This window comes from Bubalus kerabau, chromosome 21, assembly GCF_029407905.1.
Source record: "Bubalus kerabau isolate K-KA32 ecotype Philippines breed swamp buffalo chromosome 21, PCC_UOA_SB_1v2, whole genome shotgun sequence".
NCBI classification, from domain to species: domain Eukaryota; kingdom Metazoa; phylum Chordata; class Mammalia; order Artiodactyla; family Bovidae; genus Bubalus; species Bubalus kerabau.
In genome coordinates this window covers 38,431,907-38,459,097 of record NC_073644.1, presented here as the reverse complement: position 1 = coordinate 38,459,097, position 27,191 = coordinate 38,431,907, and the positions used below count along the sequence as shown (strand labels likewise).

Here is a 27,191-nt window from a genome sequence, read left to right as displayed (position 1 = left end):
CTGGGTTGGGAAGATCCCCTGAAGAAGGAAATGGCAACCCACTCCAGCATTTCTTGCCTGAAAAATCCCATAGACAGAGGAGCCTGGTGGGCTACAGTCCATGAGGTCACAAAGAGGCAGACACAGCTGAGTGACTAAGCGCAAGAGACAGGGGGTATTCCAGGGGGGGATCTGCATAGGCAGCTGTAGAACAATGTGACACAGCACAGCATAGTGAAGGCGTGATGTGGATCAGAGCGACTGAAGCAGAGATTCAGGGAAGAAAGTGGCCAGAGACAAGGCTGAAAAGGCAGAGTGGGGTCTGGAAGAGTCTTGTGCAGGGCCAATGTGTTCAATACACATTTGCTCTCAAAAGGATTCAGGGGAGCTCATCCAAATACACCTTCCATAGAGAAGAAATTAAAGTGAGGAAAAGGTAAGGGATGAAAACTAAGACCATGAACAGTTAGTTCATATAAACGTACATATGGTTAGTTGTTAGGAGTGGGACACAAACTTGACTCTGAGCTTCCTAGATGCCAAAGCAAAAAGGGAAATGTGAACTTTGCTGCACCCATGTGAACAAAGCCAGTTGCTCAAAAGAAGCAGGCTTTTGCTAGAACTAATAGCTAAGGGAAATTTCTCCATTGATTCTCATCAAAGGCTCAGTGTGTGGATATGGTGGAAATATCTTCCCTATACTAGCAATTTTTATAGGACTGTTTCTTCTAATGTCCCTTGATGCAAGCCAATGGCATGCTGCCAAAGTGTAATTCAGTAAAATCCGCTGAGCACGGGGCCAGAGCGATTCAGCCTCAGCCTGCAGCTTTTGGATGGTTTGGCTTGGTGTGTGGATACAATTGAGGGTATTGGGAGACATTAAAGTTCTTCCTATCTTTTAGGCAATCATCCGAGAATATTATTTCTTACAACAGGGCTCTTAAAAAGTGTTGGATAGCAGTGAAGTTGAGCTTCCATTCACTGGCAGAGACCTGAAGAACAAAAGAATTTGAACTTCAGGTTATGTAACGAAGAAAAACAATATTTTTCCAAAGATGTTTAATCATGGAAAGAAAGTAATTGGTTATCTGGAACTAATAGTGCAATCTCATGGCTCGGCTCCAGCTGACCTGGAATTAGGGCTGGGTTGCTAAACTGAGTTCCTTGACCTGCTGGCTTGCATCTTCCCATGAATCTGGGTTGAAGATGGTGCCATAAAGAGTCTTCACATTACAGAAGCAAAGCCGTAGGTTGACCATCTTTTGTGATTTGGTTCTTTTCCTTAGCAGCTGAAGTAATTGTGTGAAGCGCAAACCTGGGTCCGAGACTTCCCAGGTGGCTGAGTGATAAAAGAATCTGCCTGCTGATGTGGGAGATGCAGGAGACACAGCTTTCATCCCTGGGTCAAGAAGGTCCCCTGGAGAAGGAAATGGCTAGTATTCTTGCCTGGAGAATTCTATGGACAGAGGAGTCTGGCAGGCTACAGTCCATGGGGTCGCAAAAAGCTGGACATGACTGAGCACACATGCATGCAAATCTAGGTCCAAGAGGCTGGTGTGTGTGTTGCTTTGGTCTCAGGCCTATGGCATTCACAAATAGGATCAAAGCTAAAAGTGTAAATTCCACCAAACATAAATCAACCCCACATATTTACATAGCATTGTACAACTTGTAAAATGTATTCCCATCATTCCCATCCCATATATAATTTGAATTGCTTGAAACCCTTGAGCAGGACTGGTATGATTGTCCCATCAGACAGATGGGAAAACTGAGGTTTGATCAAATTGGCATGGATGTTGTGGGGAGGAGGGGAGAACCAGGATGGTAACCCAGGTCTTAGTTATTTTTCTACCTTCCCAGGCCCAACAGACTTCCCCAAAGGATCAGTGAATTGTAGGTCCTGATAACCATGCTCAGCAGCCACCGGGCTGGAGTAGTGACTGTTGAGAAAAATTCCAAAGACTGTAGGTGTGGAAGGCTCCCTGCAATTAACTCAGAAAATCAGCTCCTGAGGCAGGAATGCTAAAGGAATGCGTGTGTTCATGGGAGGAATGCGTGTGTTCATGGGAGGACGAGTATTCTCTAGTTCCTAGACCCCATGCTGCTGCTGCTAAGTCACTTCAGTCGTGTCCGACTCTGTGTGACCCCATAGATGGCAGCCCACCAGGCTCCCCCGTCCCTGGGATTCTCCAGGCAAGAACACTGGAGTGGGTTGCCATTTCCTTCTCCAATGCATGAAAGTGAAAAGGGAAAGTGAAGTCTCTCAGTCATGTCTGACCCTCAGCGACCCCAAGGACTGCAGCCTTCCAGGCTCCTCCATCCATGGGATATTCCAGGCAAGAGTACTGGAGTGGGGTGCCATTGCCTTCTCCCCTGGACCCCATACATGGCCCCAAATTGAAGCAAAAAGAGAAGGGAGTGGCAGAATATAAGATGGTTAGGTAGCATCACGGACTCAACAGACATAAATTTGAGCAAACTCTGGGAAATAGTGGAGGAGAGAGGAGCCTGGCATCCTACAGTCCATGGGATCGCAGAGTCAGACATGACTTAGCAGCTGAACAACAAAAAATACACTGGCCAGAGACAATCCAAGGATTTGTTCTTTCACCCTTCTGTTTACCAAACATACATCAGTTCAGTTCAGTCACTCAGTCGTGTCCAGCTCTTTGAGACCCCATGAATTGCAGCAGGCCAGGCCTTCCTGTCCATCACCAACTCCCGGAGTTCACTGAGACTCACATCCATCGAGTCAGTGATGCCATCCAGCCATCTCATCCTCTGTCGTCCCCTTCTCCTCCTGCCCCCAATCCCTCCCAGCATCAGAGTCTTTTCCAATGAGTCAACTCTTCACACGAGGTGGCCAAAGTACTGGAGTTTCAGCTTTAGCATCATTCTTTCCAAAGAAATCCCAGGGCTGATCTCCTTCAGAATGGACTGGTTGGATCTCCTTGCAGTCCAAGGGACTCTCAAGAGTCTTCTCCAACACCACAGTTCAAAAGCATCAATTCTTCGGCGCTCAGCTTTCTTCACAGTCCAACTCTCACATCTGTCTAGTCAAGGCTAGATGGACCTTTGTTGGCAAAGTAATGTCTCTGCTTTTGAATATGCTGTCTAGGTTGGTCATAACTTTCCTTCCAAGGAGTAAGCGTCTTTTAATTTCGTGGCTGCAATCACCATCTGCAGTGATTTTGGAGCCCCCCAAAAATAGTCTGACACTGTTTCCACTGTTTCCCCATCTATTTCCCATGAAGTGATGGGACCAGAAGCCATGATCTTAGTTTTCATACACGTTGCTATATATGAGTCTGTGGATGTGTATATTCTCAGTAAATGGAAGAGCAGTTTCACAAATATTGTAGAAACTTTAGTCTTACTTGTTGGTATTCAGTGACTAAAGCTCCTCAAAGCTAACTTACTCATTGTAAATATAAGGATGAATTTGAACTTTGTATGTTGTAATGATTACTTTTTTGAATACTCTACTCAGGTATTGCCACTTCCTGACTATTTTTTTCGCTGAACATTTTAAGAGCTAACTTGCATCTAGTTACTTTGGTGTGCAGTGAAGAATTTGTGGATATAGACTGTTTTCACTTATTTTTCCCTGAAAATACAAAGAAAGATAGTGCTAAGCCGTGTCCGACTCTTGTGATCCACGTACTGCAGCCCGCCAGGCTTCTCTGTCCATGGGATTCTCCAGGCAAGAATACTGCAGCAAGAATACTGGAGTGGGTTGCCCTTTCCTTCTCCAGGGGATCTTCCTGACCCAGGAATTGAAACCAGGTCTCCCGCATTGCAGGCAGATGCTTTACCGACTGAGCTACATGCAGGAGGGGGTAAATTTCAGACATTGATGCTGGTGCTGATACAAGACATTAAATGGTAAGCTAATATCCCAAAGGACAGCACTCTCCTCCCAATCAACAAAAATACTTAACACTAAAGAGTCACAAGAGCTCAAAAATCTCAATGTAGCACCAAATATTCCCAATTTATAACCAGGGAGGAGATTGCAAATCTCAGATTGGTTCATGCAGACCGGGTAACTCAAGATGTTATATATTCACTGAAAAACTGAAACACTTCTCATAGTTACTTGCCAGAGGTTCCCCAAAGCACCCTATCCCCAAATTGATCAGGGTGAGGTGTTCCAGAATGCTCTTTTCTGTTCTCTGTTAGGGCATACACATTACCACTCACCTCTTGGCATTTGTTACCGACACACATTCCCGTAAAGAGAGAATACATCATCTCCTGAGTCTCTTTCAGTTCAAAACTTGAGAGTTCATTGATTCTACAAGATAAAAGCAGCTGCTGACCAAAGAGCCTGCTTCTCTCCAAACTCCTGAATTTGTTAAAGAGTTTATGTTAATTCGGTGGGAACAAAACTCTTTGACGGCTAACCTTGAGGTTGCCTGGTTTTGGAAACCCACTGTTTGGAACCGGCTTTGCAGTACAACTGGAAATTCAGGTTAAAAAAAGAAAGAAAACACAGTGAAAGAACAAAGAGTGAACCAAGTACCCTGTGGAGACACAGCTGCCACAGCCCACGGCATAGCTGCTTCCTGACAAACACCAGTTTGCTGCCCTGGGGCCCGTGTCTGTCCCACCGATGCAATGCAATGCGTGTCTCCGTGTCTTATGAGATGTGCTACTGAATAGTAATAAAAGCATCAGGAAAGCAGAGCCTTCTTCCCTCTTGGAGATTACAATGTGTGCACCCCAGGAATCCTTGCCTTTGTTGTCTTTCTAATCTTTAAACACAGAAGAGAGTCATTTTTGCTGAATCATCCTTAGTGCCGGGAGATAGTTAATGGAATATCTCCGAAAACATCTGAGTCCCAGAGAGTGGTTTTTACTTTGAAAAATTCCAATTCAAGTTTCCCATCTTGCTGCTTTTTCAAAAATAGTTCATGGTGGGGGCGAGGCGGGGGGAGGTACAGGCCATCTCTACTTCCAAAACAAACCAGCGTGTGGGTAGCAGGGCTCGCTTCCCTTCCCAGATTTCGGGAGCACCTGAGGCCTGCCCTTGGAAAATGCAGGTGTGACTGGGACCACGCTTGGGAGCACGCTTGGGTGCAGGGTCGAACCCTTGCTTGGCAAAGCACTTCTGGATCCTAGAAACTGCCGTAGGTTGAGGTGACGTCTAAGAAATAAGTGTCTGGCAGTGTGTTCACTTAGTGTTTTGTTTTTATTTGTGCTTTTGGTGTTAACAGAAAAAAATCTATTGGGAGCTTATCTTGGCCCATTCACTGAGAAGCCACTCATCAGAAAGCTGTGGAGGAGGTTTGTGAATATCATGGCAGAAAACAAACTTGCATTTGCCGCCTGATCTGTGAGTGTAATTCTGACCGCGAATGAGATTTCCACATCCATTGGCTGGACTTGGGGATTAGCAATTTTTCAGAAGTACAAAACCGTGCCAAGTTTCCAGCTCCATTCTTCAGGCTTGAGTCTGTGGGTGGCACTGAGCAAGTGTGATTCTCTGCAGGAGCAAGGAGGGGGAGGGGAAGATTATTCCAAATTAGTGGAGGAAGACCAGGGATGATTTTATTTGTGACTTGTGGTTGGATTTAAGAAACTCAAAGTGGGCTTACTGTTACAGTATTTTGGAGAATTTTCATTTTAGTATCTGTGTTGTTATTGTTTAGTGGCTTATGGACTGTATCCCGCCAGGCTCCTCTGTCCATGGGATTTCCAGGCAAGAATACTGGTGCGGGTTGCCATTTCCTTCTCTGGGGGATCTTCCTGACCCAGGGATCAAACTCACGTCCCTGGCATTGGCAGGCAGATTCTTTACCACTGAGTATCCATAGCACTATCCCATTTTTTAAAAATTGGCTGTATTCTGTAGCATGGTTCTATGTGTGTATGGGTGTGTGCAAAGTGGATCTTGCTTTTCAAACATTCTTTCCTAGTTCTCCCTAAAATAAGTTCCTTTGCAAAGTTATACTGGTTGAAAGTCTATCAGTGTAAATGCACGGATAACAGTAAGCTCATCTTCTCAGTTGGTGACAACCTTAGGGGAGTTGTGGTGAGTTGGTTCATGTTCACACTAAATTGTGAATAATGCCATCAGGTTACATTCCTTCTAACACCTGGTTTACACACTGTCCTGGGGAGGGAGTGTTTGCTGTCTGAGAAAGAGGTTCTTGGAACTAAGGAGATTTGGGAAGGAGGGTTCTGTGTGAGGAATTTTTAGTTGCTGGCAAACAAGCACATGGAAATGGGGAAAAGGATGCTCACGAGAAAGAAGGGCAATGCAGAGAGAGGGGCAGGAGCACTCCAAAGGTAAACTTGTACTCCTATTGAAAACGTAGACAAAGCTGACCCTGGTTTGGGGAGGGGATGTGTATGCTTTCCCAAGGGTTCTTTGGCTAAAAAAAAAAGGGGGGCGGGGGCAAAGGTATGCAAGAATTTTATAGGCACAGTCAGTTATGGCAGTTGCTGATGTGTCGACTCCTCTTCAAGTGTCCCTGAAGTCCGATTTTGTGGCAAAAGACAGTTTTAATGTCACATTAATTACTTGGCAGGAATAGCCCATGTCTGTGACCGTCGGACTTGAGTGGCCACATGTAGTTAATGAAATGACTTAAGCGTATTTAGACTGGGGTTTACGAACTTCGCTGGATGTGTGGTTGGCATTTGGGGAGACCCACAGACATACAAAAACTCTGAATGACTCTCTATAGAGAGGCCGGTGGGTGATGCGTGCGCCCACTTGGAAGCCATGTGCGCATGCGCAGTAACCGTGGCGCCATGCTAATTAAGACTAATGGCCAAAAGAGCCATTGCCGATGATCCAATTAGGCTGATGGAGTTAGAGATTACACAGATAACTCTGATTAAGACATCAATCTAGCTCAATTTTACAAGGCCTCTATTTAAAACGAGGTGGTATTTGACTATAATAAAATAGTATAATAAGTAGTTTACTGGGTCTTACCATTGTGGAAGCTGAGAGTTACTAACAGCCTTAAAACTTACCATTTAAGCTTGATTCTTTTTGTTTCAAGGACTAATTACGTGGATGGTTTATTACCAAGTTCTTTTTTGTTCCTTATGCCTCCTGCTGTCCAGTTGAGACTGTTTTACAGTTCATTAGTCCCTTGACTAGAAGGTAGAGTGGAAGGAAGAAGGCAAAACTCACATCCATCTGCCTCGCCCAGATCTGATAAAACTATTACGTTTGGTGGAGAAGATACTGAAGCTCTTGGCTAAAGCAGACCCTTGTGTTCCCCGTGGGTTAAATTTTCCTTTGATTTCCCTGGATCCCTGAAGTTGGAGAGTGCTAATAATTAGCTGAACTGATTATTTCTTGGTAGGATAAAATGTCAGCAGACTTCTGCTTTATAGGACATTAATTTTGTCACATGTAAGGAGAAATACTGATAAACCCAACAAGATAGTGACGCTTTTAAAAATTACTGTGGTTTGTACTGTGGTTACGCTCATCAAACTGAACTTTGCTTAACTCTGCAAATACTTTTCAGCAAAGAGTCTGAAATTTCCTAGAGCATATTATTTATTTTTAAGATCTGTGAAAATACATATATGATTGTATCGGAATTAATGGTGCCATGAGAGATTGATCAGTTCTTCATTGTGACATAGGAAAACATCACCAAGACATTGCTCCGTGGCATTTGTTGCTGTTAAGTCACTAAGTCATGTCTGATTCTTCTGTGACCCCATAGACTATAACACACTAGGCTGCTCTGGCCATGGGATTTCCCAGGCAAGAATTACTGGAGTTGGTTGCCATTTCCTCCTCTGGGGAATCTTCCTGACCCAGGGATGGAACCTGCATCTTCTGCATTGGTGGGCGGATTCTTGACCTCTGAGACACCTGGGAAGCCCGCTTTGTGGTGTAGAAGCCTTCAAACATTTAAAGAAGAGAAATCACAGTGCTTTACTGGTGGGAATTTCCTCATGAGACTTAGACTAGAAGCAGAAGTTTCTCTGCCTCTTGACATTAAGCATGGATTTGGGGGCATGCTGAGAAAGAGAGGGTGAGGGGATTTAAAAAAGGCAGGAAGGGTGTAGGGTAAGGGAGTTAGAGAAGGCGAGGTTCGGAAAGAGAATGAGACTGGCACTTTACAGGAACAGATCGCCTTTAATGAGGTAAGAAGGGGCAGCAGTCAGATTAGTGAGCTGCTGCACTAACCCAAGAAAAGAGAAAGTATCTATAGGCATATATGGGGACATCTACTGTCTTAAGGGGGCCTGTTCTTCTCCAAGGTTGTTCGGAGTAGTTATCTCTTAAACGGCTGGGGCAAGGAATTCTGGAGATTGGCCAGAGGCTGGACCAGCTGGGAGCTGGGCGTTATCATCCTTAATATCCAGTTATCATCCTTAATGTCCATTTTTTTTCTTCGGGTGAGAGAGTTCTTCATTTTGCATAGAATGGTGGGGAGGACCTGGAGGGGAGTTTTAACTCCAGGCTATTTTAAGCCATATAACTTTCCTTCATTGGGTACTGGAGCCTCAGTTCCTTTTTTATACTTTTAGGAAGTTCAGTTCAGTTGCTCAGTCGTGTCCTACTCTTTGCAACCCCATGAATCGCAGCACACCAGGCCTCCCTGTCCATCACCATCTCCTGGAGTTCACTCAAACTCACGTCCATTGAGTCGGTGATGCCATCCAGCCATCTCATCCTCTGTTGTCCCCTTCTCCTCCTGCCCCCAATCCCTCCCAGCATCAGAGTCTTTTCCAATGAGTCAATTCTTCACATGAGGTGGCCAAAGTACTGGAGTTTCAGCTTTAGCATCGTTCCTTCCAAAGAACACCCAGGCTGATCTCCTTCAGAATGGACTGGTTGGATCTCCTTGCAGTCCAAGGGACTCTCAAGAGTCTTCTCCAACACCACAGTTCAAAAGCATCAATTCTTCGGCACTCAGCCTTCTTCACAGTCCAACTCTCACATCCATACATGACCACTGGAAAAACCATAGCCTTGACTAGACGAACCTTTGTTGGCAAAGTAATGTCTTTGCTTTTCAATATGCTATCTAGGTTGGTCATAACTTTCCTTCCAAGGAGTAAGCGTCTTTTAATGGCTGCAGTCGCCATCTGCAGTGATTTTGGAGCCCCCCAAAATAAAGTCTTACACTGTTTCCACTGTTTCCCCATCTATTTCCCATGAAATGATGGGACCAGAAGGCACCCCTTCTAATCACTGCTACATGATCAGTTCCACAGTGTGCTCTTCAGTTTTGTGTCCTGATACAAGACAATTATCAGCTTAAAGAAGGACACACTTTATCCGTCTTGGAAAAAGAAATAACAAATCATTAAGGCCACAGCACACAGGGACCCAAGTTTATTAGCAGTAAAGGGCAGCTGTGCGGACAACTCTACCAATTAATCTGCCAAAAAACGAGCATGTCACTGTTAGAAACCAGGGCTGGGGCACCCAGGGAGCTATATAAAGTATAGACACCAGTCTTGAACAACAGGGGCAGCTCCGTGCCACCCACCCTGCAGCAGACGAAGTTCTACATTCTTTGTCCAGGAAAACTCCTTTCTATGTGGAGAAGCCCCAGCCTGAGTCAGGTACACACCTGGTCTCTTCCCGATGCACTGGGTCCCTCGAAGGTGCTGGTAGGAACAGAAAACAATTTTGAAAGTTAAATTTATTGAGCACCTGGGGCATGTTCAGCTATGTTATTTCACTGAATCCTCACCATTACACTGCTAGGGAAATATAGTTGCTCAGTCGTGTCCAACTCTTGACAACCCCATGGACTGTATCCCACCAGGCTCCTCTGTCCATGGAATTTTCCAAGCAAGAATACTGGAGTGGGTTGCCATTTCCATCTCTAGGGGATCTTCCCAACCTAAGGATTGAACCTGGGTCTCCTGAATTGTAGGCAGCTCCGAGGGATAGTGAAGGATAGGGAAGCCTGGCACACTGCAGTCAATGGGGTCCAAAAGAATTGGATATGACTTAGCGACTGAACAACAACAAGGGAAATATAAGCATCTTAGTGTCCAAAGGTGAGGAAACTGAGGCACAGAGCTTCCTAATTCAGGTCTCCCTCATTCCCATATCCATTCTTCTCCCACCACAGTTGTATTTCCAGATGAAGCATCAAGAAATGCTTGTTCTAGAGACTTCCCTGGTGGTCTGGTGGCTAAGATGTCATGCTCTCAGTGAAGGAGGCTCGGGTTTGATCTCTGGTCAGGGAATTACAGCCTGAATGCTGCAATGAAGATTAACGATCCTGTGTGCCATAACTAAGATCCAGCACAGGCAGATAAATACATCAAAATAAATATTTAAAAAGGAAATACATGTTCTAGACCTGGCTGCCATAAATTCATGATGTGACTTTGGGTAAGTTCCATAACTTTCCTGAACCTCAGCTTTCCATCTGAAAAATAAGAGGTTATTCTTATTAAACTAAACATACTCTTAACATACGATTCAACAGTCACACTCTTTGGTATTTGCCCAAATGAGTTAAAAACCATGTCCACTCATAAACCTATATGTGGGTATTTATATCATTTTTATTCATAGTTTCCAAAAGTTAGAAGCAACCAAGATGTCCTTCAGTAGGTGAATGAATAAATAAACTGTGGTACCAGCAGATGATGGTATATTCTTCAGCACTATAAAGAAATAAAGTGTTAAGTCCTTAAAAGACATGGAAAAAAGCTTAAATGCACATGACTAAGTGAAAGAAGCTATTGAGAAACGGCTACGTACTGTATGATTCCAACTCTATGACTTTCTGGAAAAGGCAAAACTATGGAGACAGTGAGAAGATCCATGGTAGCCAGGGGTTGAGGGGAGAGAAAAATAAATTTTTAGAGCAGTGAAACTACCCTGTGTGATACCATAATAATAATACAGGTGATTGTGTGTGTGTGTGTGTATGTTTGCACACTCGTGCTCAGTCATGTCTGACTCTTTGCAACCCCATGGACCGTAGCCTGCCAGGCTCCTCTCTCTATGGAATTTCCAGGCAAAAATGCTGGAGTGGGTTGCCAGTTCCTTCTCCAGGAGATCTTCCTGACCCAGGGATTGAACCCATGTCTCCTGCACTGCAGGCAGATTCTTTACTGCTGAGCCATCAGGGAAGCCCCATGGGTCATTATACATTTGTCCAAACCCACATAATGTACAGTCCCAAGAATGAACTCATATGTGAACTGCAGACTTTGGGTGATGACCTGTCAATGCAGGTTCATCAGTTGTAACCAATGTACAACTGGTGGGGGTTGTTGAGAGTAGGGAAGACTGTGCATGTAGAGGGGTGTATGTGGAAGTACATGGAAAATCTCTGTCCCTTCCCTTCAATTTCACTGGGAACTTAAAATTTATCTAAGACAAAGTCTTCATTAAAAATAATTTAAATGAAAGGAGAGAAACCCAAAGTCTTCTTATTGAAGTGCTTCTCCAACTTTCATGAGCACAAGACTCACCTAAATATCTTGTTCTGTGCAAAATCTGACTCAGTAGGTCTAGGGAGAAGCCCACGGTTCTGCCTCTAACAAGCTTTGGGTGATGCCGATGCTGCTGGTTGAGTGCAGAGGTTATAGAGCATATTACTCTGGGATTCCCAGACAGCAGCTATGTCTTCCAGTCACTGCTGCAGGCCTGTGCTTGGCAGATGCCTTGCATAGTTAGTTCTCAATAATGTTACAGACATTGGATCTTGTTAGTACAAGTGACTCAAAGGAACACGGGCTAAGGGAAATTTGTAACTTTGATCAGTGATTCTGTAGTTCCCTGAAGCCCCATCCTTCAAAGGCCAAACCAGAGCCTGGCATTCTCCTCTTTTCCCACCCCCACCCCCACAGCAGATTCCGATAATCCTTTCTCCTCGGTGAGCTTCTCCCCCCCTAGACCCACCAGCTCTATCAATCCACAATTCACGCTGACAGATGTGTTCCAAAATAAGATCAAACTAACGAACACCTGGTAAATGCCGCTCAGCACCACATTACTCTTCCAAAGATTTTTATTTATTTTGCAGAGAAAAATCACATCCTCCCATGCTTCCCAGGTGGTTCAACAATAAAGAATCTGCCTGCCAATGCAGGAGACGCAGGAAATGCTGGTTTGATCCCTGGGTCAGGAAAATCCCCTGGAGGAAGGCATGGCAACCCACTCCAATATTCTTACCTGGAAAATCCCATGGACAGAGGAGCCTGGCGGGCTCCAGTCCATGGGGTGGCAAGGAGTTAGACATGATTGAGCGTGCATATTGTGTATATTATGTATCACATGTATATTGTGATATTGGAGAAGGAAATGGCAACCCACTCCAGTATTCTTGCCTAGAGAATCCCAGGGACAGAGGAGCCTGGTGGGCTGCTGGCTATGGGGTCACACAGAGTCCGACATGACTGATGCAACTTAGCAGTAGCAGCAATGTTGTGATGTCTAAAGTTTCTTCCTTTACTTCGACTCCCCTCTTTGTTCTGGTAACCAAACAGCACTTGATTAGCCATCTGCAATAGCTCTGTGCATTTTTTCTCTTGTGCAGAGGTAGTTACTACTCTTAGGAATGGTTGCAGAGACCAGAGGCCAGAATTTCATTATCTCTATGGGGAAACATATGTATAAACTCAAGACAAAAATATGGCAGGCATTCAGAATTTCTTTTGTCTTTTTTTAAATCCCTTTATAAGCCACTTGTTTAGAGTTGGATCTAATTAGAGTACTTCAGAAATAAGGGCTTACTGTGTTGAGCCTATAAAGAAGTGGCTACTATTTTTTTAACCTGATATTTCCTTATAATGCCCGAAAGGACAACACTATGTATTTTTGTATGACTGTCAAGGGACAAAGACAGCTCCAAATATTTGACCTAGATAAACAGATTACCATTCATTTCATCTGAAAATATAGGGATAATTAACTTGGACAACCATATAAACAGCAGGGGTCTCCTCTTGAGTGTCCATCTTCTTAAATCAGCAGATAGCCCCCCCAGAGGGCTGCCACAGCATGGCCATTCAGCTGCCTCTTACTGCTCTATTTCCCACTGTTGGAATGAACTGTGTGGTATTGTGGAAGGGACTCCTGGGCATTTCAGTCTTCTGGGGTTTATTCCTAAGTCCCAGTCCGCTCATGTTTATCCATTTGGTAAGTTTTATAATGAGCTTCATGGGTGGCACTAGTGGAAAAGAATCCACCTGCCAATGCAGGAGACATAAGAGATGAGGGTTCAATTCCGGGGTCTGTATGATCCCCTGGAGGAGGGCATGGCATCCCACTCCAGTATTCTTGCCTGGAGACCCTGATGGACAGAGGAGCCTGGCGGGCTGCAGTCTAAAGAGTCGGACATGACTGAAGCAACTTAGCATGCATGCTTGCAAGGTTTACAATGGATTCATTTGCTTGCGTTAATATTTTCCCCTTCACTTTGCAAAAGTTGGTGGTTTAGTCTGGCATTAGCCATTGAGCCCTTGGAGTCAAAGACAGCTGGGATCACAGTGTTATGGCAGACCTGAAGGGTCACTGTGCTAACTGCCATCCCATGCCTGATTTTTGTAGAATCCCTGCCAGTGGGCTTCACCATAGTCTGAGCTATCACCTGTGCAGGGACAGGTTGTTAGGTAGTCTTTGCAGTGTTCTTCTTACACAAAGGTTCTATGGAGTTTAAGCTGAAATCCATTTCTCTCTCTCTAGTTCATACCCTTTGACACAATGCAGAGAAAACAAAACGGAATCATTTCCTCTTATACCTGACAGGACCTTGGGTATTTTAAGCACCTGACTTGGTGTTCTTAGCAGATTGTCCTTCTGTCACAGGTTAGACGCTTCACCATTCTGGCCTCTCCTGTCTAAACAGGCTCCTAACTCAGCAACCTTCCTCAGGTTTGTGGCCCAGAGGTGGTGAAAGTGAAAGTGTTAGTCGCTCAGACATCTCTGAATCTTTATAACCCCATGGACAACCCAGTAGCCCAACAGGCTCCTCTATCCATGGAATTCTCCAGGCAAGAGAATGGAGTGGGCAGCCATTCCCTTCTCCAGGGGATCTTCCTGACCCAGGGATTGAACTCGGGTCCCTTGCACAGCAGGCAGTCTTTACCGTCTGAGCCACTGGAGAAGTACAGGTTTGCGGCCCCAAACTGGTACCAGGTTGGAATAGGACTGGCCTTCTGGAGCGGCTGTTGTCAACCTTGGTCGCATGTAGCAATCACCTGGACAACGCCTGTCTCCCCGCCCCGAACTGGGAGATGCTGACTTCATTGACCTGGGGTTTGCCCTGAGCCCCAAGATTAGTATAAACTTCTGGGAAAATCCCAAATGTAGCCGAGATTGAGAACCACTGCTCTGGAGTCTGTGCCAACCAGAGGCATTGCTGGCTGCCCAGGCTGAGTGCAGAGAAAGGATGAGAAGGCGGGAGAGTGGTGAGGGTCAAGGAGAGGCTGTAGCCTGTTGTTGAATGGGTGGGTCTCTCCAATAAGCTGAAACTCATACTTGTTTCTTGAGTTTTAGATTTTTCATCTTGAAGTTTTGTACATTGATACAAAACCAGTATGATCATGACTTAAGTTTCACAGTGAGCTTGCTGAGCTCATGTTTTTGTGTTTTATTTGTCATGTTTCTGGCAAATAATTTAATTTCTCTCTCTGGGATGTCATCACAAGACATCTGGGGACATGGGATGCAGGAGGATGTACGTCTCCATCCTGAGAGATCACTCCCCTCCCCCACCTCCATCACACCACGTATGATACTTGAGCAGCATCATTTGGTGCATGGTGAATTTGCTACACACTTAAATCCCAAGCTCTTTTTATTTCTAAGCATCTTATATTTTGGCAATTGTGCTTTTTTTTTTCAATTAAAAATTCACCTTTAATACTGATAAAGGCTAGGTGGGAGGATGTGGCTTATGTGTGCAATAGCATTGAGCTGCCCCATCCTGGACTCCAGAATTAGCCAGACTTTCCTGTGAGTCTAGAAGCAGTCTGGAAGAACCACAGACTTCCCACGTGGGGACTGTCTTATAAAACTTGCAGCTTGGAGCCACAGACCAAAAAGTGTGCTCTCTGCAGACACCTCCAAAAACAAATTGCATTTTAAAAGGAGAGAAAAAGAGGAAACTGCAGTGTTTTTGTTCAGTTGCCAAGTTGTGTCCAACTCTTTGCAACCCCATGGACTGCAGCACGCCAGGCTTCCCTGCCTGTCTCCCGAAGTTTGCTCAAACTCATGTCCATCAAGTCAGTGATGCCATCCAACCATCTCATCCTCTGTCACCCCCTTCTCTTCCTGCCTTCAATCTTTCCCAGCATCAGGGGCTTTTTCAGGGAGTCAGCTCTTCATATTGGGTGGCCAAAGTATTGGAGCTTCGGCTTCAGCATCAGTCCTTCCAATGAATATTCAGGGCTGATTTCCTTTAGGATGGACTGGTTGGATCTCCTTGCTGTCCAAGGGACTCTCAAGAGTCTTCTCCAGCACCTCAAGAGTCTTCTCCAGTTCGAAAGCATCAATTCTTCAGCACTCTGCCCTCTTTATTGTCCAACTCCCACATCTGTACATGACTACTGGAAAGACCGTAACCTTGACTATATGGACTGTATATATTTGACTATACAGAAGCTGGAATATGTTGACCTAATATGTGCCACATTCATGGTATTCACTGGCAATGTATGGTCTTATTTAACCTATACAATAATCCTGTGATGTGCCCATTATACAGATGAGGAAAATGGGACTCAGAGGTACCTGATCAGTGGGGTGTCAGGATAAAAATGAGAGTCATGCCCTTTCTACCACACCATAATGCAGAAGTAAGGAAGGCCCTACCTCCTATCCTATTGCATTTCATTGTGTTGCCTCGCTCTGGAGTTCCAGCCTTTCAATCGTTCTGTATCCTCTTTCTTTAATTTCAACTCCTTTTTAAATATTTAATCCTCTAACCTAGCCATGCACTTGCTAGGTTAGGAAAACCTACTCCCCTGTCTTGAGATGCAGAACACTTGGAAGACACTCATCTTGTTTGAGCAATTTGCTCTATAAGGTAGTAAGCCAGACCATATGCTTGTGAAACTAATTGATCCTATATTCTTGACCCTGTGCATGAAAAGTAGAAAGAGAAAGGGATGTTTTTTCCCCTGAGTGTGTCTGAATGATTTATATAAGTAGTCCCCAACTTGAAACAGGCAAGCTGATTTGCAAGGCAGGTGTTTGATCATTTAAAGATATATTTTGCCCTGGAAATAATATTTTCTCTTCTGGCTATCTGCATTGCCTTTTTAACCTGTGGAATACTATATATGGTGATAAAAATACTATTCCACCTCTGTATGAGTATACTGTGGATTATTGTATTCCTGTCTTCCCCCAGAGTGGCAAAGAGCTTTTTTAGGTCTCTGGAAGATCACAGACCTGTTATGCTCATTAAACATGCCCAATAATGAGTTCTTGACATTCATAAATCCAGCAAGTATTTTCCTGATGAGAGGCAAACTGTTTTAATGGAACACAGAACCAGACTTCAGAACTGCAGCACATTCAAGATGCAGGTACTCCTTTCTCATCCTGTCAGTTTCATGCCAAACTTACTGGCATTTAAGGATCATTATGGAGCATTTTGGGCTTCCCTGATAGCTCAGCTGGTAAAGAATCTGCAATGCAGGACACCCCGGTTTGGTCCTGGGTGGGGAACATCACCCTTGGGGAGAAGGGATAGGTTACCCACTCCAATATTCTTGGGCTTCCCTAGTGGCTCAGTTGGGAAAAAATCTGCCTGCAGTGCTGTAGACCTGGCTTCAATCCCTCGGTTGGGAAGATCCCCGGAGGAGGGCATGACAACCTGTTCCAGCATTCTTGCCTGGAGAATTCCATGGACAGAGGAGTCTGGCGGGTTTCAGTCCATGGGGGTCATATAGGTCAGACACTACTGAGTGACTAGGCACAGTGCAGCATATGGAGCATTCTGGGGCTTCCCAGGTGGCGTGAGTAGCATTTTGGAGCAGAATTGTGTCTCAATACAATGGACTGTTTTTAAAAATCCCTTTGCATGTGAATACCCACTTCTTCACTTTTCTGCACATGCTTTGGAATGCAAAGGGTCCCTTCCTGCACTTACCTGCCTTTCTCTGAGGCTGGTTCCACTGGCTTTGACATTTATAAAAGTCTCGACTGCTTACCCAGCAATTTTGACAGTGGGTGGCTCTTTGGGAAAGGGCTAATTAAAAATGGAATTAAAATGGATGGTAATAGTAAATGGCTCTTTAAGTAGAATGACCTGACTGGGGCTATTTTCCCAGGAGGCTGAAAGGGGTCCAGCTGTGAGGCTCTGCACAAGACCTTGAACCTCCATTCCTCTGCTCTCACTCACTCTGATCTGCTCTCCTCTCTCAGCAAAGCATGTAGACTCTGCCTGAGTTGAACGGTGCTGCCTGTGTATATGAGATTTCCAAGCACATGAAGCCATGCATTTCTAAGTTTCAGACTTGATTTCTGATAGACTGCTCATGCCATTCCATCAATCCAGCCCAGCTGGGGCCCTGGTCAGAAAGTTCATGCGGCCTTAGAGATGCAGATGATGGCTATGTATGCATGCGTGTGTGTGTGTGTGTGTAACTAAAGGTGTATACATGTAGAATCCACATGAATGCTACAGGAACAGCTGGCAGCATTTGGGACAATTCCTGTGGGCTAGACTCTGGTGACAAAAGGATGGAAAGATACAGTTCTTGCCTCTATTACAGTGAGAGATAATAAAGGTGGCTTTCAAGTACAGTGGAGTACAGGAGAGGGAACCCTTAGAAGTCAGGCTTCACAGAGGAGCTAGAGTTTTGGGCTCCCCAGGTGGCTCAGTGGTAAAGAATTCACCTGCCAATGCAGGAGATGCAGGTTTGATCCCTGAGTCAGGAAGATCCCCAGGAGGAGGAAATGGCAGCCCACTCCAGTATTCTTGCTTGGGAAGTCCCATGGACAGAGGAGTCTAGAGTGTTACAGTCCATGGGGTTGAGAAGAGTCGGACAGGACTGAGCACAGAGAGAGAGTACAATGTGGGTAGGCAAGCAAACTGGGAAAGGCGTTCCAGGCAGAGGGAAGCATGTGTGTCACAGGAGCGTGCGACAGTATATGAGATCTGGAAGATGCAAGTACTCTGATGTCTGAGCCGAGCATACAAGAAGAAGACAAGACAGAGAGGTGGGTGGGGGTCCCACCTGGAAAGCCTTGGGTGCCATGCCATCCTGTTTGTCTTATACTCTAGGCAGTGGGAAGCTTCTGAAAAGTTTCAGGCTGGGGAAAAGACACAGCGTGGCTTGTGGGGCATCAAAGCTGAGGCATGTACACTAAAAATAATCCCAAATCAGAGGGAAGTAGGATTTTTTTCTTCATCACTGGAAAAGTAAAAATAAAATAAAGCTCTTACCTCAGCGTTGGGGAGATCTCTCTGCTTTTCCTCCGGAAGTACAGCTTCATCTTCTCCTTTGTGGTTTGTGTGCTTTCTGAATCTGCTCTCAGAAGGGAAGCTGCCAGATGGCTCGCGTCCCACCCGCTGTCCCAGGCACGCTTGCACGTCGGGGTTGATGGATGACCTCGCCCTCGTCTGTCTGACCTCTGCTTCGCCACCTTCCCCTCTGTGTGGACCATCGCGCGTGGAGATTCATGAGCCCCCTTGAGAGCAGACCACTCCTCCTCAATCACTTGTCAGAGGAACTGAGAGGCCGCTACTTAGCGGGACATTAGAAACAGCTTTAGTAGTTTGAACTTTGACCTCAGTGAGTTGTGATCACTCTCAAGTTGGGTCTTTCTCTTCTGCCCTTTGTTCCTTTTCTTTCTTTCCTTTTTGCTCCCCCCCATCCCCTGCTTTTTTTTCCTTCGCTGTTTCCTTAGCTTTTGTGAAGTTTGTAGGTTGAATGAACCTGGTCAGGAGGAAGCGAGCCCTTCTGCTTGTTGCAGCTTTTTCTCCTAAGGAAAATCTAGTATTGTGATGAGGGGGTTGAACAAGTCATCCAGCCCTTGTCTCCCCATCCGAGGGAGTTGTTGGAACCATCCTACAAGGTTCCTGCTCAGTCCTCACCCAAGAGTATGCAGGGCGCTTACTGACAGTTTAAGTGTAAGGTTCTCGTGGGTGCTGATGGGAAGAAAGAACAGGAAGGACGAAGCACAGTAGCTCAGAATGAATAGGACCGCAGAGGAGAGTGGGTGAGGGGAGGGGTGCAGAGGGGAGAGAAGGATGAGAATGGAGAGGCTGACAGTCTGGGAGTGGAAAGGAAAAGGGAGAATCAACCGAGAAGAAACACATGGTGTCTGGAGGGGTGTAGAAAAGACAAGACAGGACTTCCCTGAGTGATCCAGTAGTTAAGAATCTGCCTGCCAATGCAGGGGACACAGTTTTGATCCCTGGTCCAGGAAGGAAGATCCCACGTGCCTTGGAGCAACTAAGCCCGTGGGCCACAACTACTGAGCCCGTGCTCGGCAACAAGAGAAGCCCCCGCGGTGAGAAGTCCACAGGCTGCAACTAGATTCGCCCTCGCTCACTACAGCTAGAGAAGGCCTGAGTGCCGCATCAAAGACCCAGGGCAGCCAAAAGTAAATAAATAACTTTTTTTAAAAAGGATAAGACAAAACAAAAACATGAAAAGATGCTCAACATCACTCATTATCAGAGAAATACAAATCAAAACCACAATGAGGTACCATCTCATGCCAGTCAGAATGGCTGCTATCCAAAAGTCTACAAACAATAAATGCTGGAGAGGGTGCGGAGAAAAGAGAACCCTCTTACACTGTTGGTGGGAATGCAAACTAGTTCAGCCACTATGGAGAACAGTGTGGAGATCCCTTAAAAAACTGGAAATAGAACTGCCATACAACCCAGCAATCCCACTGCTGGGCATACACACCAAGGAAACCAGAATTGAAAGAGACACGTGTACCCCAATGTTCATCGCAGCACTGTTTACAATAGCCAGGACATGGAAGCAACTTAGATGTCCATCAGCAGATGAATGGAAAAGAAAGCTGTGGTACATATACACAATGGAGTATTACTCAGCTATTAAAAAGAATGCATTTGAATCAGTTCTAATGAGGTGGATGAAACTGGAGCCTATTATACAGAGTGAAGTAAGTCAGAAAGAAAAACACCAATACAGTATACTAATGCATATATATGGAATTTAGAAAGATGATAACGATGACCCTATATGCGAGACAGCGAAAGAGACACAGATGTAAAGAACAACAGACTTTTGGACTCGGTGGGAGAAGGCGAGTGTGGGATGATTTGAGAGGGTAGCATTGAAACGTGTATATTATCATATGCGAAGCAGGTTGCCGGTCCAGGTTGGATGCATGAGACAGGGTGCTCAGGGCTGGTGCACTGGGATGACCCTGGGGGATGGGATGGGGAGGGAGATGGGAGGGGGGCTTGTGGGTGGGAGACACGTGTGCCTGTGGCTGATTCATGTCGATGTTTGGCAAAAACCACTACAATATTGTAAAGTAATTAGCCTCCAGTTAAATAAATTTTTTTTAAAAAGGACAAGACAAATCGGGTTCTCTTGACACATCCGCTGACACTCATAGAGTGGCTCCGTGGAGAGCGGTGCAGACTGCAATGTTGTGGCAGCCGGTCACATCTGACTCTGATGCTAGTTGCCGGGACCTCAGTGTCAGCTCCTGGAGGTGGGGAACTTAATGCCCTCATTCTCTCTCCCCCATCAGTCATACCCTGCAGGACCCAGTGCTGCTCAGCCAGCCCAAGGGTCTGCGGCAGTCACTTCAAGCCTTTTGGTTCACAAAATGATGCGCTTGGGGTTTTTACCCAGTTTCACAGGGATGGGAGAATATTCTCTGAGTCCTGGGACTTGTCCTTATGATTATTTTCTTTAAATAGAGTTCAGTTCAGTTCAGTCACTCAGTCATGTCCAGCTCTTTGCGACCCCATGGACCACAGCACACCAGGCCTCCCTGTCCATCATCAACTCCTGGAGTTTACCCAAACTCATGTCCATTGAGTCGGTGATGCTATCCAACCATCTCATCCTCTGTCGTCCCCTTCTCCTCCTGCCCTCAATCTTTCCCAGCATCAGGGTCTTTTCAAATGAGTTGGCTCTTCGCATCAGGTATCCAGAGTATTGGAGTTTCAGCTTCAACATCAGTCCTTCCAATGAACACTCAGGACTGATCTCCTTGCAGTCCAAGGGACTCTCAAGAGTCAACAGAGGAGCAGCTTAAAACAGCCTTCTGCCCATCTGCTTTCATAACAGTTTTGTTTTATTACTTTATTTTTAAATTTTTTATTTTAATTGGAGGATAATTACTTTACAGTATTGTGACGGTTTTTGCCATACATCAGTCTGAATTGGCCATAGGTGTACATGTGTCCCCTCCATCTTGAACTCCCCTTCCCAGCTCACCCTGTCCCTCCAGGTTGTGACAGATCTTTGTACATCAAACTGGCTATCTCTCTTAAATATGGGGTCATGTATGTTTCAATGCTATTCTCTCAAATCATCCCGTCCTCTTCTTCCTGTTTTAATTTACGACTGGGGCGTACAGCCCATCTCCTGTGTGACCAGGCTACCGTGGAGCCAGTCACCCTCCAGGTAAAGCACCAGGCAGGGAGAACTGCGAGTCAACAGTGGAAAGTGTGTTGGCTGTGCTGAGATGCTCCACCCACGAGTAATTGCTATCCTGTTTTTTAAACGTCTCTTCAGGATGGGCAGACACTCAGCCAGGAGAGCCATGGGGGTATCCCTGCCTGTTGATGAGTCCTCATGCCAGGACATTTATTAAATATTTGGAATATCACCCCTGGATGTGGGGTTCGGGCTACAGACGTGCATGATCACAGCTTCTCCTTTGATTGAGCTGGTACTTGGGCTGTGGGATTTTTTTGTTTGTTTGTTTATTTTTAGTTAAAGGATAATTGCTTTACAATATTGTGTTGGCTTCTGCCATACATCAACATGAATCAGCTGTGTGCCATGCATAGTAGTTCAGTCGTGTCTGACTCTTTGCGATCCCATGGACTGCAGCCCGCCAGGCTCCTCTGTTCATGGGGATTTTCCAGGCAAGAGTACTGGAGTGGGTTGCCATGACCTCCTCCAGGGGATCTTCCCAACCCAGGGGTCGAACCCAGGTTTCCCTCATTGCAGGTGGATTCTTTCCTGTCTGAGTCACCAGGGAAGCCCTATATATATATATGTCATCTCCCTCTTGAACCTCCTTCCCACCTCCCACCCCATCCCACCCCTCTTGGTTGTTACAAAAAGTTGCATGGAAGCATATGTAAAATACAGAGCCAATGCGAATTTGCTGTGACTCAAGGAACTCAAACTGGGGCCCTGCAGGATGTTTTAACATCTGAATTTAACCATGGCCCTCTCAGAGGGGAGGGAGTACAGGTCCCACCCACTCACCCACCTTCCCCACCCCCACTCTGCCGGTTGTGCCCCTTGGAATCCACGCCCCTTGTGCTGTTTACAGGCTTCCCTCTCTTTTTTTGGAAGGCAAGTGCTCCAAATTCAGGCTCTGAATAGACAGAGGATTAAAGGCTTTTGAAATCAAAACTAGGTCTTCAAAGCTGCCAGCGATGGCCAAGGATTTCCCGCCTGGAGCATGGGTCCCAAGCCCAGCCCAGCCCAAAGCTCCCAGATGCCGCGGAAGGCCCATTTCCTTCATGCCTCGAGGTCTGTGCTGTCTGAGGGTCTCAGACTCAAACCCCACCAAGCAGGCATGGCCGGAGGGAGGCAGCTTCTGTGCCTTGGAGACCCTGCAGGATATGGGGTGTGTGTCCCTTACCTGGGATTCTCCAGCACACGCTGTCGGTCCGGCCTCTGTGCGTGCTGCATGCAGGTCTGATTCTGAGTCACGTGGGTTCTTTCTGAGTTTGGGTCACTGGCCTGAGTGATGAGCATCAGACCCGTGGACTCACATGTGCCATGCGTGCCCTGTGCTATTTGCTCCCCGGCCATCTGGAAGCCATTAGTGTTGGGACGGTTGCAGTCGTTTACTCTGCTCTCATGTTGCGAGAGGCGCAGCCTGGCAAGGCCCTGGTCCTAGGAGCCAGGGGCCCTTGGCTTTCTGTCAGAGTTCCAGCATCAGCCCCAGTGCAGCCCTGCCCTGCAGGCCGCCATCCAGTCCCCTTCTCTCCCTTCCCTTTCCTCCCATCTTGGACCCTAAGAGCAGTGACTCTTATAGGGGGAACCTGGCCTCTCTCTTCATTCCACTTCTTGTCTGCTTTGCAGTTTTGAAAGGAAAGGGGTGCAACTAAGTCACTTTTTAAAGAGCCCCTAGTAGGGAACTTCCCTCTTGGCCCAGTGGCTAAGACTCCATTCTCCCAGTGCAGGGGGTCAGGGTTCAACACCTGGAGAGGGAACTAGATCCTGCATGCTTCAATTAAAGATCCCACAACTAAGACCTAGTGAAACCAAAAAAAAAAATATATATATATATATATATATATATATATATAGTGTTTTTAAAAAGCCCCCAGGAAAGATGTTGCATTTCACATTGTGTAGATTTCATAAAAGGAATACCCCAGGAGGGTCCTCAGAAGAAATCAGGACTCAAGACTGTAGACACTTAAAGTCATGCTAATTTTATTCCTAGTTTTTTAAGGAATCTCCATACTGTCTTCCACAGTTTCTGTATCAATTTACATTCCCACCAACAATCCCACTACTAGCATATACCCTAAGGAAACCAAAATTGAAAAAGACATGCACCCCAGCATTTTTGCAGCACTATTTACAATACATAGGACATGGCAGCAACCTAGATGTCCACCAACAGATAAATGGATAAAGATGCTGTGGTACATATATACAATGGAATAGTACTCAGCCATTAAAAAGAGTGCGCTTGGGTTAGTTCTAATGAGGTGGATGAACCTAGAGCCCCTTATACAGAGTGAAGTAAGTCACAAAGAGAAATACAAATATCATATATTAACGGATATATATGGAATCTAGAAAGATGGTACAGATGAACCTATTTGCAGGGCAGCAGTGGAGACAGAGACATAGAGAACAGACTATGGACATGGGCAGTATTGGCAGGGAAGAAGCAGACCGTGGGACAAGTGGAGAGAGTAGCATGGAAACATATACACCACTGAATATAAAATAGATAGCCAATGGGAATTTGTTGTATGACTCAGAGAACTCAAACCAATGCTCTGTAACAACCTAGAGGGGTGGGAAAGGGTGGGATGTGGGAGGGAGGTTCAAGAGGAAGGGGATATATGTATACCTATGACTGATTCATGTTGCTGTATGGCAGAAGCCAACACAATATTTTAAATCTATTATCCTCCCATTAAAAATTGGAGGATAATTGCTTTTTTATTGTTAAATAAATTTATTTAAAAAATAATAAAGTCATGCTAATAACTGCATCATAATAATAGCTGCCTGTGTACTTGGCAATGTGCTCGGAGCTGCATTTGCCTCACACTAATCCTAGTAATAGCCCTCTGGACAGGGACACCGAGTTTCAGAGTTAAGCAGCTGGAGGTGTTTGCAGCTTCAAAGCCCACACCCTCTCTGCATTTGGAAGTTCATGCCCCGTTTAGGCCCAGGTGGGGTGGAAGCCTCGGCAGACAGAGGAGCAGAGAAGGAACACACATCTGTAGTTCATGCTAGATAGTCCAGTCGTGAGTTTTTCTAAGGAAGCAAAATGATCTTTTGAAAGGAAACTCACGCAGTCTGTCTGTTCTTGCCAACTCCACTCCAGTACAACCTGCCAAAAACAGCCGAACCTTGTTTTGGGTATGAAAGCAGCTGTTATAATAAACTCCTCTACTCTGCCTCTCTTTCCTGTTATGGTGGAATGACTGTTTAAAGTAAATGTCTCCAATACTCGGATTTTCTGGGGTCATGAAAACATTTTTTAATTGGCAGGCTCTGCTACATTTTTTGGTCAAGTTAGGAAGTAAACAGAATGCCACACGCCATTTCAGATCCATGCAGTAGAAATGTTTCTGAATTCTGCAGACCTGGTCCCCTAATCCCCACCCACTTGGGCTGGAGCTTTCTTTGGCTTGGAGCTTATTCCAGAATGAATGGATTTCTGCCCTTTCTTCTGTCCCAGGACTTCCAAAGCAGAACAAGGGAAGTGAGTGCAGAAAACATAAGAGTCAGATGGGTTTGAATCCTGGTTCTGCCAACCACTAGTGTATGACCTCAAGGTTACACTGAGCCTCAACTTTTTATTTCTGTAAAATGGATACTATAGGGACTTCCCTGGTGGTCCAGTGGTTAAGGCTTCAGCTTCCAATCCAGAGGGTACAGGTTCAATCCCTGCTCAGGGAGCTAAGATCCCACATGCCTCAAAGCCAAAAACTAGAACATAAACAACAGAAGCAATATTGTAACAAATTCAATAAAGACTTAAAAAAATTTTAATAAAAAATTTAAAAATGCATATTATAATACAAACTACTCATTAGGTTTGTATGGAGTTTAAAACAAAAATAAAATAATAGCAAATGTTTACATAATTCTTATTATATGCTCTGTGCTTTTCAGGGGTTTTATGTGTCTTTCATTTAATCTCCTCAACAACCCTGTTTGGTATCCACTGCGCTGGTCATATTCTAGCCATACAGTAGAGAGTACAGCTCACAAAATCTCTGTCTACATGAAACTTACATTCTTGTTGGGGGGGGGCTACAAAAGATAAGTAGATCAGATTGTTGTTATCGTTGTTCAGTTGCTCAGTGATATCCGACTCTGCGACCCCATGGACTGCAGGCTTCCCTGTCCTTCACTGTCTCCCGGAGCTTGCTCAAACTCATGTCCATTGAGTCAGTGATGCCATCCAACCATCTCATCCTCTGTTGTCTCCTTCTCCTCCTGCCCTTAGTCTTTCCCAGCATCAGGGTCTTTTGCAATGAATCAGCTCTTCGCATCAGGTGCCCAAAGTATTGGAGTTTCAGCTTCAGTGTCAGTCCTTCCAGTGAATCTTCAGGGTTGGTTTCCTTTAGGATTGACTGGTTTGATCTCCTTGCAGTCCAAGGAACTCTTAAGAGTCTTCTCCAGCACCACAGTTTGAAGGCATCAATTCTTCAGTGCTCAGCCTTCTTTATGGTCTAACTCTCACATCAGTAAATCAGATAGTGTGTTAAATGGTGAGAAGTGCTCTAGAGAAAAATAAAATAAGAAAGGGAGATGGGGAGCGGCAATTTTCAAAAGGTTAATCAGGAAAAACCTCTCTAACAAGGTGATGGTTGAGTAAAGACCTGTAAAAAGTAAGAGAGGAAGAGAGAGAGAGCTGCGGGTTACCTAAGGGACAGAGTCCTAGGCAGAGGAAACAGTAAATGCAAAGGCCCTGGGGCCATGTGTCTGGTATGTTCAAGGTGCAGTGTGGCTGGAGCGGGAGTGAGCCGCAGAGTAGCTGAGGTCAGAGAGGGAAGGTCTGGAGAGAAGATGGGCCTTGTGGGCTCTTCATCTCCATGAGGTGAGAAACTACTAGAAGAACTTGAGCAGAGGGGAGACATGATCATGATGAAGTCAGATGTGTAGAAAGGACACTTCTGATTCATTCATCACAGCTGCTGCTCCTGCTGTTGGTTCCCACGAGGACAGCTGCCAACTTTTTGAGACTGTTTAAGTAGGACATTTCTTAACAGGACATCTGGCCCTCCACTGTCAGTGATGGACTTGCTGATTTTCAACAACAGATGAACTTTCCCCAACTCCTCTTGTATCCACGTCCAGCCTCCTCCTCTCTTCTGGATGATTCTGTCCTTTGCTATCTCTCTGCATTGGGTTGTCTTGATGATGCTACTTAAGTGTCTCCATAGACAACTGTGGTCTACACTTGTGATTCGTATGTTGTTGTGTTGAGTTAGTTATTGGGATCAGGGACTTGCAAGTAAGTATTGCTTGGGCTGCACAATCAAGAGAATCAACAGGGAGGAAAGGTGAGAGAGGATTTTTGTCCATGGAATTGCCCCTCCGTCCTATTCCATGGGGGATAGAAGTGTGTCTGTATGACCGACAACTTACCAACACCGATCTGTTCTTGTGGGGAAGGACTATAACATCCTTATACATTCCCTAAGAGGTCAAGCATCACTAGTTCTGAGCCCCATGTCTGTGAGTTGCAACTGAAGCCCATGGATCTCTTGAAATTGTGTCCAAATGGATGTCTGTGCACATTTTTGTGGGGCTAGGTCATAGTGTTCATGTTTTTACAGATTAAAAATCTGTAAAATCTGTATTTGACAAATATTGCTTATAGTGTTCCCAAGATA

The 27,191-nt window shown here is 45.4% G+C and overlaps 1 protein-coding gene and 1 long non-coding RNA gene across 6 annotated transcripts in view; both read left to right on the top strand.

Annotated features, from left to right (window-relative positions):
* COLEC12 (collectin subfamily member 12) overlaps positions 1 to 27,191 on the top strand; it is a 183,087-nt gene that overhangs the window by 98,639 nt on the left and 57,257 nt on the right. The window contains exons 2-3 of one of the 5 annotated variants that reach the window (XM_055559433.1): positions 3,785 to 3,867; positions 5,202 to 5,320. The exons of 2 other annotated variants lie outside the window; for them this stretch is intronic. The gene's annotated coding sequence lies outside the window, so the exon portion shown is untranslated. Of the gene's footprint in view, positions 1 to 3,737; positions 3,868 to 5,201; positions 5,321 to 27,191 lie in introns of all 5 variants that reach the window. 2 more of the 5 variants (XM_055559434.1, XM_055559432.1) reach the window with 2 other exon arrangements.
* LOC129636158 (uncharacterized) lies at positions 5,824 to 7,524 on the top strand. Its single transcript, XR_008706697.1, has 2 exons — positions 5,824 to 6,276; positions 7,066 to 7,524. It is a non-coding gene; the product is annotated as an uncharacterized LOC129636158 (long non-coding RNA).